General features: G+C 37.8%; 1 long non-coding RNA gene across 5 annotated transcripts in view; it reads right to left on the reverse strand.

The window, feature by feature from the left end:
* The window catches only part of LOC121905150, a 142,813-nt gene that overhangs the window by 97,098 nt on the left and 31,463 nt on the right, over positions 1–14,252 (reverse strand). For 3 of the 5 annotated variants that reach the window (XR_006098362.1, XR_006098364.1, XR_006098366.1), the window contains exon 3: positions 7,204–7,360. The exons of 1 other annotated variant lie outside the window; for it this stretch is intronic. This is a non-coding gene — a long non-coding RNA (uncharacterized LOC121905150). Of the gene's footprint in view, positions 1–2,692; positions 4,790–7,203; positions 7,361–14,252 lie in introns of those variants that run through there. One more of the 5 variants, XR_006098365.1, reaches the window with a different exon arrangement.

Here is a 14,252-nt window from a genome sequence, read left to right on the forward strand (position 1 = left end):
TGGATAATAAAAATAAAAACAAGGAACAAATCTGCATAATGCATATTATTGTCAAATTAACTGTGATAACAGCTTCTGCGCTTGCAATGTTCTAGTCCTTGTACTTTCCTTTCAGCAGCTGGGGGTAAATAGCTCCGCACTACAACAGACAACAAGAAAAAAAAAACAACAAACATACTCAGAGCGGAGTCTGGCATTTGGTTGCTCTACATACAACAGTATTCAACTGGAAACAGCGATCACTGATAAATTAGCAATGTGTGTGTATGCGCTTATCTATGTCTTGTAGTGTCTTTATGCATGTTTGTGTACATGTGCTCCTGTATGGGTGTGCATGTTCTGTTAAATAGCGACGGTATCTGTAACCTGACATTGTGTTGAAACACCTGTAACACTCTGCAAAAAAAGGAGATTAGCTCTCCATTCCTGGAATAATGTAAATGTTGCTTCTACAGAACGCAAAATTCAATGTGTTATATACATGCAATGAAGTCACGCCTGTTTATGCTCCCAAAAGAAGTGGTTCATTTGGGGTAAAATAACATCTGTTCCTTCTGTTTGCATGATGTGATGTGGCATTTTCATGGTTTGCTGAGCACAAACTTCCTTGTAATTGGTTTGCTTTCCTCCTAGCAAATGCAATGACCCCTGTTGTTGGTGATTGCTGCAAATAAGTGTAGTGTGTGGAGAGATGCTACCATTTGCAAAATAGTTTATCCGCTTTTGTGCTGTATTTGAGATCTGTAAGATGTAGTGGTTTAAGTGCCATGATTGAAATGAATATGCGCTCTTACACACGACTACAAGATTATGTCATGGAAATATGTCTTTTATAAATCAAAATGTGGCCCTTTATCATCACTCTGAACGTTGCAACTGAGTGAACACCACTGGTAAGGTAATCATTCATATTATCACATTATCAGTATGAACACACTGCTTTATGTTCACAACTTGTTTTTGTACTACATCTTGTTTAATTAAAACTCTGTTTCATTTAATTTCTTCTTTGTGATAAAATCTGGGATAAATGTGATATCGTAAATAATGAAAAATCCAAAAGCTGTTGCCTACAGTCCCCCTGCTAAAACTTCTGTGAGACAAATTTTGTGAAAGCAAGTGTAGAGTAATGGGGAGAAACATATTCCTGCAGTATTGAACGGATGCTCGGAGGACAGGCATCAGCAGAGCAGAGGAGACGACCCACCAGGCTAGAGAAGAAGTAGCCTCACTAATGCTAGATTAGAGAGCAACTCTCTCTTTCTCTGTATTACTGCAGCAGTGTACTGAGAGAGGAAGTTAAACACACTTTTACTCACTGTCCTCTGTGTTTAATGAGTTAAGTTTCAGTTGAATAATAGGCACACCTTTAAACAGCTCAATCATATTAAAAAACCTTTCAGAAACAAGTGAGTCAGTTCTCTATTAATTCTTTGCTGAATATGTTACTCATAATTGGAAACTAAATTGGAGTACACAGTTGTAAATAATTCTTTCACGGACATATTCATCATCTGCTCTATGGATGAGTCACACAACAGAAGGGCAGAGAAAAGCTGACGAGGGCCAAAGTCACTCCCTCATTGCCATGTACAGTTTTTTTTCTTTAAGCTGAGGAACAAAAACTTCCTGCTCACATCACTCAAACTACTGCAGATACACTCTCCAAAAATATCACTTTGTGTGTGCCCTCTGCATGAAGACAATCTTTCAATAAGAGGTTGGAGAGAATTAAATCTTCCAGCTGAAACTACTCAACTGACACTTTAGTTCCTCAAGAAACAAACTGCAAATAAGCTTTTTTATCTTGCAACAACAATAGTTACAGATTTATTGTGTCAAGAAGTTGTCCAGTAAACACTGTGCACAGGAAAATCTAACTTTTGTGACTTTTCATTGCAGCATCAGAACTTTTGTTTGCAAAAACTTGAGTGAATTCTGAAACTATTGAGAACCATGGACAGATTGTCAAACAACAGCAAGAGCAGCAGTCCATCAAAACCTCTGAAGTGTGTCCTCATAATCTCTCTCCCACATTTTCCCACATATTCTTTCTCATTACTTTATTTAGATTTTTCAGTTGAAGCACACCTAGTCAGAAGGTAAATATCATGAAAAGGAAGAATACTTTAGGAGGAAAATGAAATGAGACATTGAAATAGGAATAGAAGGATAGAAAGAAGGGACAGGGAGCAAGAGAGCAAGTGGGGGAATGGTAGACAAAAAGAGATAGAGAGTGTGTGTGTGTGTGTGTGTGTGTGTGTGTGTGTGTGTGTGTGTGTGTGTGTGTGTGTGTTGGTCGGGGGGCTGGGGGGTGGGGGGGGGTTGAGGAAAAGAGGAATGCAGGGAGGAGGAGAGAAATAGTTGTGAGTAGAAAGGTGTGATGCAAGGAGCAGGATGAGTCTCTGAGTCTCTAATTATTTTTTTCAGTTCAAACTTCAATCTCTCACTGTGACCTTAATAAACAGATGATATACACACATACACAAATCCATGGGTGCATGCACACACACAAACGCCGCATACACACACACACACACACACACAACCACAGTGTGATGAAAGTGTTACCTCAGCATTTTCCAGCTAAATGTACTCATTAGCCTAGTTGCACATGGCTGCCTGGGAAAACAACAAAGTCAGCTCCAGAAAGCACAGAGCATTCATCTAAGAGGCTGTGGGAGACAGAGAGCAGAGGTCTCAGCACTACTAGAAACTCATGGCTGCATTATTTTCTCTAAGACTGAGTCAGTTTAGATGCAATTACATACATTTTCACTTCATGTTTATTCTGGCAATTTTCTCCACAAGCAGTCCCAACAGAGTTAACATAATGGATACTAACCATCAGTTTCAATTAACATTGTTAACATTACAAATAAGGCTTATTTTTCTGTTCTGTCTTAAACTGGTCTTTTGCACCCACAAAGCAAGCTTCGTTAGGACCAGGAAATGAACCTGCTCTGAATTTGGGCACTGGTCCACGACCTCTGGATACATACAGCATCTGGATACATGCAGGATTCATACACCATAAAACCTTCCCACTCCTAAAAACATTTACCAGTCAAGGAACAAATTAGCTTATTTCACCATCAGAGGAAGGGTTTAGTTTTATTGACAACGCCTAAATATATTTTAAAACGCAACTTTGTCAGGGATAGAACAATAAAGTCCACCATTGTAGACAAATGAATACCAAGAACAAAAAAGCTGAAATGAATGAAATGTTTTTAGGGATGTACTCAAGACAAAAAGACAAAAAGCAACATAACATCACATCATAAGAGACAACAGTGGTGTGATGCAGTGACACGCAGTAAATGAATCAAGTTATGATCATTGATGATCATTGATGATCAATGATCATTGTTATTGCCTGTAATTAAACTTGAAAAATCATTGACGGCTGAAACATACAAGATAAAAAAAATCAATTAAAAAAGTATATAGATACAGTTAATAAAAGATACAAAATACAAAAGCAAACCAGTTAAAACAAACGGTACAAACGGAAGCTGAATTTGTGCTCATAGATTTAAATTGACCAAGAGTTACCAAAGTATTAATTCTTAGGGTGTTTTGTAAAGAGCATAGAAACCAAAAGCAGATCTTCCAAGCTCAGTACAAACTCGAGGGACTTGCAGTGAAAGCCAGTAGACCGAGTTTGATGTGGTCCAGAGGACCAGTCTAGCATAGATGTGATATAAGATGGCAGCATCCCAATAAGGGCCCTGTAGATAAACAAATACATATGCCTATCACGTCTCTCAGACAGAGAAGAGCACCCAACTTTTTCATACAGGATGCAATGATGAGTGCTATAAACATCACCAGTAATAAACCTAAGGGCAGAATGATAAACAGCATCCAAGGGCTTAAGAGTAGAAGCAGAGGCATGCCTATAAATCACATCACCATAATCCAAGACAGAGAGAAAAACAGCTTCAACATTTTTTTTTCTTACAAAGCATAGGAAAGTTAGTTCTGTTTCTAGACAAAAAAACAACAACAATTTTTTTGTCATAATTTGTTGACAAGATTGTCTATATGAAATTTGAATGTGAATTTGTCATCTATCCATATACTAAGGTATTTATATTCTGTTACTTTCAATAATGGATCCTTGACAGTGGAAGAATAACAGAATAACAGAATAACATAAACTTAGTTTTATGTAATTTAAAACAAGTTTAAGATCATTAAGTGCAGCTTGGAGAACGTCAAAGGAATGTTGTCAGTTCTTCACAGCTAGCTGAGCAGAGTCTGCAATACAATACGATATTGTGGCATCCACGTATAAATGTGCATAGCAGTTAGTTAAAGATGAAAAGTATTATTAATATAAATAGTAAAAAGAACTGGACCCAGAATTGAACCTTGTGGAACACCCTTAGTTATCAGTAAAAACTCTGAACAAATAGTTCCCAAGTTTACTAACTGCTGCCGATCAGATAAGTAATTCAGAAAACATGCACAAGCACTTGAACAAAAAACCAACATTACTTAAATAGGTAAAAGCAAGGAATGATCAACAGTGTCAGATGCCTTGGAGAGGTCCACAAAGATGAAGCACAATGTTTTTTCTCATCCAAGGCAGTACTGTGCGAAGGCCTGAACTCGGATTGATGCGGCTCAGAAAAGAGTTTGTCGTGAGAAATTCCTCAAGGTGACAATTTATAAGTGACTCTAGAATTTTAGCCAAACAAGACAATTTGGATATTGGTCTATAGTTATCTGGATCACTCCTTTCTCCACCCTGATTTGGACATGAGCGGTTTTCCAAACTCTGTGAACAAGAAAGGTTAAAAATGTGTTATTTGTTCAACAATTAGTGGAGCCTAAAGCATCTTAATTGTCTTCACCAGTAGATTGATTTGAAGAGCCTCAGTAACTACTCTGAGAGAGACAGGATCTAAAATAAACTGAGAAGCATGATTTAGAGTAGGTACATAGCCTAATCATGATTAATAAAAAAGATGGTCAATGTTAGTAGGAGGGGACCCACTGTCCTCGTCCTCAAAAATGTGACCAGCGGTTGTAAAGTGTATTAAGAACAGATCTCCCTATGATCATATACTAAGCAATCATCAAACTTGATATGAGTAGGTAGGGAGGCAGCCGAATTGCTTTTATTAGATTTTACTACCTTCAAAAATTTTGCAGGGTTTGAATAAGAGCTAGAGACCAAGTTCAAATAATGATCAGATTTAGCCTTTCTCACAAGGGACGTGCATTAATTTCTAATCTTTCTGAATGAAACCCAGTGGGATGCCTCTTTAGTACGTCTAGTGAGGGACCAAGCTTGTCGCAAGTTTCTTGACATGAATAAGGTTGATAATTCAGGGGAAAACTATGGACTACATCTATTTTTCACTCTAATTTTTGTAAAAGGTGCATGCTTACCTATAACAGAAGGGAACGTTTTTGTTAAAAAAATCTATAGCTAATTCATGATGAAGCTCTATTCAAGTGTGTGTTCCTAATACATGCAATATGGACAATGATCACTAATCCCTAAATCGAAAACACCACCTGCAATGATTTTGTCACTCCTGTTAGAAAAGATTATATCAATTAGAGCAGATCTTAAAGGACTCTTCAGATTAGGACTAGTGGGTTGGGTTCATTGTATAATTGAGATGAATTGAGGCTATAAGACACCTCCTTTTAATAATCAGAAGCAACAGTCAACCAATCAATGTCAAAATCTCCCAAAACTATAATTTCCGAGTTAGAATACCAAGAGAGTCACTCTGCCAAATAATCAATAGACCTAGCATCAGCTGAAGGAGGTCTATAAATCCCAGTTACAACAATGGAATTATTAGACCTACAATTTATCTTTAGTGCAATGAATTCAAGGCATTTGGGCACAGTAACAGCATGTAGAATAGAAATAGAAAAAACAAGATTCAACATAAATGGCCACCCCATTGCCCCAATTCCAACTCTGTCAATTCTAAAAAAGATTATAATCATTTAAGGCCACTTCAGACTCACTAATGCTATTCTTAAGCCATGTTTCTGAAAGAGCCAAAATATCTGGATCTGCTTGAGAGACTAATATATTCAAGTGATCAAGTTTCTGATGCTGAAGTAGACTTCTAATATTCAAATGAATTGACCCTAAGCCTTTTTTGGTCTTAAACGTATATGGATTATTCAGACAGAATTGGAACAGGATTGGAGCTCGGAGAGGCAGCAAGCACAGATTCAGGTATATAAGGGGGATAGGAGACAGGACAACGATATGACAAACTGTCTTCAGATGTTAGTCATTCTCAAGTCAGCGATGTTAAAAAATATTTCTACTCTATAATAATAAATTCTATTCAGGAACTCTGTTTAGTAGCTATTAGTTAGGTTAAGTACAATCTTATACACTTAAGGTCTTTTCCAGCACCGGTTGCTTTATGGTAAAGTTTGGAAATGCATAAAAATGGGCTAGGGGCAAGTAGTAACTCAGAACAACAGGACTCATTGGGGTTTATCTTTCCAAACTGAATATCAAAGAGGATAGTGAGCCAAGGTAACAATTATATAGGACTGTGGCTGTCACATGGATAATAAATCCCATATCTACCCATGCATATTCATTATACAGTATGCATGTGCAAGGCTTATTCCAGCACACGTTAGATGAAAGGCAGTATTTGCCAGTTTATCATGGTGGTACTATACAAACAGACAGACCATGATCTCTACAAACCTCTACAAGACAAACCAAACTAGACAAACAAAAGGCAATTTAGAATCTAAAATCCACCTAACTAACCTGCCTGTCTATGGACTGTGTGAGTAAACTTGTGCAGACATAGGAAAAAAAAAACAATGGACTTTCTTGTGGAACTTGTGAAGACAGGGAAAAGTCAGTTGCCACCTGACTGAGCAAAGAATTAAAAACTGTGTAAAATTTTAGAACATTATGCCCTCTCACTCATGGTGCAAAATGTAACAGAGGCAGAGTTTTGTTAACAATTCACAGATACAGTTGCTTTTTGGAGACCAGAAATATGTGCAGCAATAATCCTCAAACTCAGTTCCTCTGACTGGTCACTTCCAGGTAGATAGCTCCCTTGTCTTGTCTTCCCACGCCTAGGTAAGTACTATCACATTCATGATTTTTGTCAAACACACAGCATAGCCCTTTTGAACTCTCTTCTCTAGTAAGTGAAACACTGGACTGTGTCATACACTCACCCAAGTCCAAAGGCACCTTTCTCTGTGTCAGAGTGAAGGCAAGATGACCATCTGATTTAAAGGCTGAGTTTCTGGCAGAGGGCTTCATGTGTGTTTCTGTCTGCTTTTGTGCATATTCCAGCCTCACAGCTTCAGGCACATGTTTGGAGTCATGAACCTTTTGGTTTCAAAGGGACACACAGAGAAGCATTGAGGGAGGAGAAAGAAAGACAGTGTTTGCTAAGTACTTTGGTTATATAGCTAATAAATTCATTTACATTTTTTTTCTTTTCTCCAAGTGACAGTGCAGTAACACAGGGTCTTTCCCAACAGTAAATGAAGTCCTCTGAGACTTCTTGCCCTTTGACGCCTAAACTAAAGGCTTAAGTGAAGTGGCCAACCCAACAGATACTTGCTGACCTCCATAGGAGGAGAAGTCTGGACAAATTTCGGCACCTCCCCTCGAACATACTGGACTTATGAACTAACAGCACTTTATGCAATATCACCAAATTCTCTATGCACTATGGATGTTTTGCACTTTGGCACTGGTTGTACTCTATATGGAATTGTTATTTATTCTAAAATTCAATAAAGATCTTTTAAAAATGCAACAGGAGTTTCTCTCATTCATCTAGTGGAGGAAGGCTGCAGTGACTTTAGGACTGGACCAGGCTTGCTCTGGGTACACAAAACACTTGCAGATTGACTTTGAGAAGTTTAATCTTCATGCGATGAATCAGTGTCAAATGTGGATATAAAACTGGAGTATCATCATTCAGCTTCAGAGACATAAAAGACACCCTCTATGGAAAAAACCATTATGGAACGGAGGCTCATGGAAGACAAGCTGCCAATACTGCATCAACAAAGTATAATCAACCCCTCAAGCCTACTGGTCCCCTCTGATTCCAACAGGAAGATATATGGTACTATGTATAACACACATATATCATATACAGTATAGTAATTATCTTATTTGCTAGTTAATTACATAAACAGGAAAGAGTAAAATAAATTACTGGGGTTTACCTGTTGTGTATTCTGATTGCCATTAAGTATATTGTATTTTATGCAAGTATGCTAACATAAATGTTACAAGTCTTTTAAGTGTCATTTTAACTAATCTCCCAGTTCATCTAAATTAGAAAATGTTGGACTCAGGCCACAATTGGTTGTTTCAAGAGCTTCACTGGCTTTTCAGTTTTCTCAAAAATTGCTCCTTTTACGGTAGCGCATTGCATTCTCCAAAGGAAAACAAACTGGAGGCCTTATCTTGTAATTATGACCTCTGTATTGCATAATTATGACTTAAGATCTTGTAATTATTTCTTTATTCTTTGTTCTTTTCTTATATTCTTTTTTTGTAATTATGTGAGAGTAGGTCATAATTATGATATATGGAAGTCATAATTACAAGATAAGGTCTCCAAATGTTTTTTCTTTGTATATCAAAAAGGAAACAAATAAGTGTAAATGAATTGCTAAAAACATCTATGTAAACAGAAGACTTAATAGCAATAAAAATGATCAATTCAATTCCCATTACTAATGACAGGCTGCAAAAGAACAAAAAGAGTTTTTATTTAGTCCTTTAAGTGTGATTTGATTGAGATATATGATATATTTAATGTAAGGGAACTGAACTTTCTATAGACTGTGTCTATCCATAATCATAATAGATTTACTAGGTTTGAACTAGATTATAAAAATGTTGACTGCATACAAAACTGTCTGCTCCAGCTAGAGAAGCATTTCCTGCTTTTGCAATAATTAAGCAGCAACTGGCTGTTGGATAGTGCTACAGTATTGTCAAATCCCAGGTGTACAGAATAATCGAGGCATACAGAGGTTAGAGTCATTATTAAGATTCACTACCAGTCAGTATTAATTCCAAAGGTGGATTTACATATAATACAACTAAAGAGTTTAATCATTAACACCGCTAAAATGTAGGATGAATATGTATTATTTCCCTCGTTACACTTTGCTTTCACATACATCTGCATCTTTAAAAAGAATACATCTATTAGTTTACATTACAATTGACAAGACTGTATGCTGGATATTGTTGAAGTGACAAATGAAGAGAATTTTGTATCTATTTACAGTCTCATTGTGATGTGATTTAAAGGTGAATGCTTTTAGGTTATGAGTGAGAAATATATTTATTTAGATTATGATTGAGAAACACAGTATATTAATTGAGACCCAGTGGTGGCGTGGTAATTGAGGAGTTCAATTTATTCATATTCATTACTCCATAATGTGCTGTATATATAATCCGTGAGAGCTGAGCTGGAGATACAAACAAGCTCTCAGTGAAAATGTTTTAATTGGCCTGTTCTATTTCCATTTCAATAAGATGTCCCCTCCTCTCTTTTCCTCTTTTGTCCCCTCCACATCTCTCATGCTGTCCTGTCTGATATTAGACATGTTGGCTCCCTCTCTTCTTCCTGTTAATGGATCGGTTAGCTCCATAATTTGGAGCTGTATGTGAGGAGATAAAGACGAGTGTATGTGTGAGTTTGTGTGCGACTGGATGCAGCGGGACAAGACTAACACAGGAAGTTGAAAGAGGAGGAGATGGGAAGATGAAAGGAGAGACATGAAAGGAGATGGGACGAAGAGAGAAAAGTTGAGATTTCATGAACACTAAAAGTGAAGCTCTGGCAACTGAGATGAGATGTACTTCTGATCAGAAGCGATTACACACTGACACCACCAAAAACTGTAATCCAAACTTGCTCACAACAGAGCCATTTTATCAGCACTTGAATTCAAATATCAAGACAGTTTTTGAATTCTGGGAGTTTTAAAACCATGTTCAAATGTAAATCTATTTCAGACTAGTTTGATACTACAATTTGTGATGCCGTACAATAAGTAAAGTAAAATGACTAATACATACTCCAGAAGCAGGCTCTCAAACTCCGGCGACATTTTCCACAAAGCAAGGCAGCCATGATAATTATGTCACAAAAACATTTAGCAGCCTTTGTGAAGTCAGTTATAGAGAATACGTAAAGCTGATTATAGAACAAATTAGCATATACAATGATCATATTGTCATATGTACAGTACCAGTCATAAGTGTGGGCACATTTTCTCATTCTAGGCAATGAGAAAGTGTGTCCAAACATTTGTCTGGTAATGTATAGCATGTGAGCACTTCTGTTCTGAAAACCTGAGAAATGCGTAATATAAGTACATTTCTTGAGCTTGGGTGTGATAACTGGAAAAATACATTATGAAAACTTAAACAGAGCAAGAAAAATTAAAGTAGAAAAATGAAAATGGGTGATAAATTGGAAATGGACTGCATTTATATAGCGTCTTTCTAGTCTTCTGACCACTCAAAGCGCCTTACACTACATGCCAACATTCACCCATTCAAAAACACACTCACACACCAATGGTGTAGCCTTTGGGAGCAATTTGGGGCGCGGTATCTTGCCCAAGGACACTTAGACATGCGGACTGGAGGAGCCGGGGATCAAACCACCAATCTTCCGATTAGTAGACGACCTGCTCTACCTCCTGAGCCACTCTGTAAATAATCATGTCTTCATAATGCTATTATGAAGACATCATAAATTCATCTGAGTCTGCAAGACACAAGGAGTTTTTAATTTAATTCATTATTTGACTAATATTTAATGGCAAATACTGCAATAAAATTGAAATTATGAAATCAAACAAAAATATAAAATTGCATCTAATAGCAAATTGTTATCCATTAAAAAAAAAAAAAAAAAGCCGAATAGGACAAATACAATAGCAGCCTCACTCTGCTACTAAGGATATAAAGCAACAGAAGACGTAAATCTATGCTAACCTCCTGAAAACTGTAATAATTATACTTTTCACTGCTGGAATGTTAACATGGCTGCACTACAGACAGCACATCACAGTGCCTGACTCAATTCACTCCTACTTCAGTCAAGTCAGGAAGCAGCTTTTCTTCAACAGTCAACTACTTGAAAAACCTCTGGCCAGAACTGAAATGATCCCAGTTTGATCACTGATATTTAGATGCAGATGAAGAGGAAGGAGGGAGGGAAAGGGAGGAGGGAGAAGGAATAAAGAGGAGAGTGAGAAATGAAAGATGAAAAGAAACTAGTGAGGAGAGGAAGAGGTGAATATCTTGCCTGTTTTCTCCCTGAAAACACTCCCCTTCTGCCTCCTTTCCTCTCTTCTCTTCTCCTCTGGTATGTTTTCTCTTCTTTCCCTCTGTTTTCTCTTTGTTTGTGTCTCTCCTCTGTCCTTTGCTTCTCTCTTTTATTCAAGAAGTACCTTCTTCTACTGTTTCCCCTCTCTCCTGCCCTCTTACTTCCCCTCCGACCACATATTTTCCCTCCCTTCTTTTCTCCTTTTCCCCTGGATTCCCTATTTCTCTTCTTTACCCTCTCAGCTCACTTTCTCGTTCCTCTCCTTCCTTCCATCTCAACCTCTCTTTATTCGTTCCCCCCTCTCCCTGTTCGTCTTTGTGTGCCCTGCCATTCTCCGTGCTGCCCCAGGCTCAGACATATGGCGCTCTCCTCTCTGCTATTGTCATCCATTAACACACTTGTCAGTGGGAATTACAGACACATAGCGCAACATGCAAGGCTGTGCTATAGCTTCTGATGTTGGAGACAGAACAAGGCAGGGAAAGATGTTAGGCGTCTTAAAAGGGCAAGAAAAGGAATCTCATACACTGCGTTTCGAACATTACCTCAGACAAGAAGTGACTTGCAAAATTCATGGTGAAGAATTAGTATTACATCATTTTCATGCATGTATTCAATTGCCAACCAAGTTCATTAAAACTTTGACAAACCCTCTTTACTAGGATTAAATCCTCTACCTCACATAGTGATGTGTGTCTGGTTTTAGCATAGTTGGTTTACAGTAAAAAACCAACAAGTTCTCCAAATTAATCAAGAAAATACATTGATCTGATGCTGTTATTGACAGGATGGCATTGTCAGTCTGTGCCTGCAAAAAACGTTTTCTGACAATGCTTGGGTTAAGGTTTGCTTAGGTTTAGGCCGAATCAACTTGGCTTATTAACATTTAGCAAAAGATCAGGGTTTGGATGAAAATTACTACTTTGTTAAGGTTAGAGGACCTTCGTCGTCATAGTTACAGTAATAAACACTGGGTGATGGTTAGAGAACAATTACGGTCATAGTTAAAAGAAACCAAAGTTGATCGTTGGTAAGAAACAGGAAATGATTTGTTGACCTATCACCTCAACCTCCTCCCTTGTGGACTTTATGACTTTGTGTAGTCATAATTATAATATTTACTACATAATTACTGTAATTACTACTAGAGGGCTTCATCACCTGAATGTAATCATATGTTGTTTTGGGGCATTTTCTGAAATGACTAATGCCTCTGTTTTTTCTTGGGAGGAAAGTCTCCCTCAACAATGGCTGAACACATACTATAAATTAAATACAGCTACTTATAGAAAATCCAAGGAAAAATATGTTTTAGTACTGACCACACAGTTAAAGGAACGTCCCACCAAAAAACATGTTTTGACAATCAATATGTAACAATATGTTAAATTAAAGAAAGGGCCAATTATGCTCTTAATCAACAAGATAAATTTTTTGAGCACAGTGTACATCAGTTTCTTCATTTAGACATTTTTAGACACATCTTCTAACTCAGAAAACTGCTCCACTGCTGCATCACAAGATGAGGAAAGGCCAATGTATTTGTATAGCAACTTTCGCCGACAAGGAAATTCAAATTGCTTTAAGTAAGACATAAAAAGGCACAAAAGAGATCACTGTTGACTGGCCATGTACCCTATAAGATGGCTCCCTTACATACTATTCTAGTTTCCAGTTGTCATCATTAGACCATATATTTCCAGCCTGCTAAGATGATTATAGCTGATCTGACATCAGCCATCTTGATAGATATTACTATCCAGATAATGTCACTTCAAAGCTCTGTCATTAATATTTTATATTAATGTTATAAAGTTGTTCTGAATGTTGGATTAAAGGTTCTATATGTATGAATCAGAAATTCCTTCTCATTAGTGACACCAGTGGCCGTTAAGTGAGCTGCTGTCAGCATCCTGTTGCTTGCACTCACACAGGGGCTCGCTTCTCATAATAACATAAAAAATCTCTAATGTTGTGTTTTGCCACATGCTTCAGCAAAGCATCTCTCACTCCCAGTCAGTCAGCCCCCCTCCAAACCGCCGACTCTTTTCCCCAATCGTGTTTACTAAACACTGGTAGGCTCAGCAAGCTGTGGCCAGGGAGCGATGAGCTGTGGTTTTGTTGTGAAATTTGTGCTTATTACCACCTTTAGACTACCAACAGAAAAAACAAAAGGGGTAAACTATGTTCTGCTATTGCTCTGGAGTTTGTTTTCTGCTCCTTTGTTGAGGAAATAATGTTGTTTTAGCTGTGTGTGCTCAGGAGTGGGCGACTTGTCATTGTAGGGGTGTTTTGTTGTGAAATGTGTGGCGGTTGACGGAGGCAGTTAGCTGTCTGATTAGCTGGAGAGCTAATATCTGCTATTAGGGGCTATTCTAGTTGGGCAGCACCGTTTTTGTTGTGGTAGATGCCGGTCGTTTGTTGATGTTAGTGGGAGAGAAGTAAGGCACTCAGGAGCGTGCAAAAATGTCACATCCGTTGGATTTTCGTGGAAAATCTGGCCCATAGAACATCTGACACTTAAAAAAGACTGGGTTGGCCAAATTTAGTTTTCTTCCTATGATAGTAATAACAGAGATGCAGCCATTCATATGAATAAGAATATCCCTTTCAAATGTGAACAGGAAGTGAAGGACCCAGAGGGCAGTTTTATTTTGGTGACAGGTTAAATTCTTGGCCAAAATGTTCTAAACATATATGGGCCAAATACGGGTTGACCTCATTTTATAACACGTATGATCTTAATGTTCAATCAGTACTGTAAGGGCCAAGGTTTTCTATCTGGCGAGGCATCAGTGGAATCTGCAGGATGCATTCGACACGTTTCGGAGCCTCGGTATCAAACATAACGCCACTACTTGATGCTCTGGCTAAGCTTCCTCACAGATTGACGCCTTA

The sequence above is a fragment of the Thunnus maccoyii genome, chromosome 10 (assembly GCF_910596095.1).
Source record: "Thunnus maccoyii chromosome 10, fThuMac1.1, whole genome shotgun sequence".
Lineage (NCBI taxonomy): Eukaryota > Metazoa > Chordata > Actinopteri > Scombriformes > Scombridae > Thunnus > Thunnus maccoyii.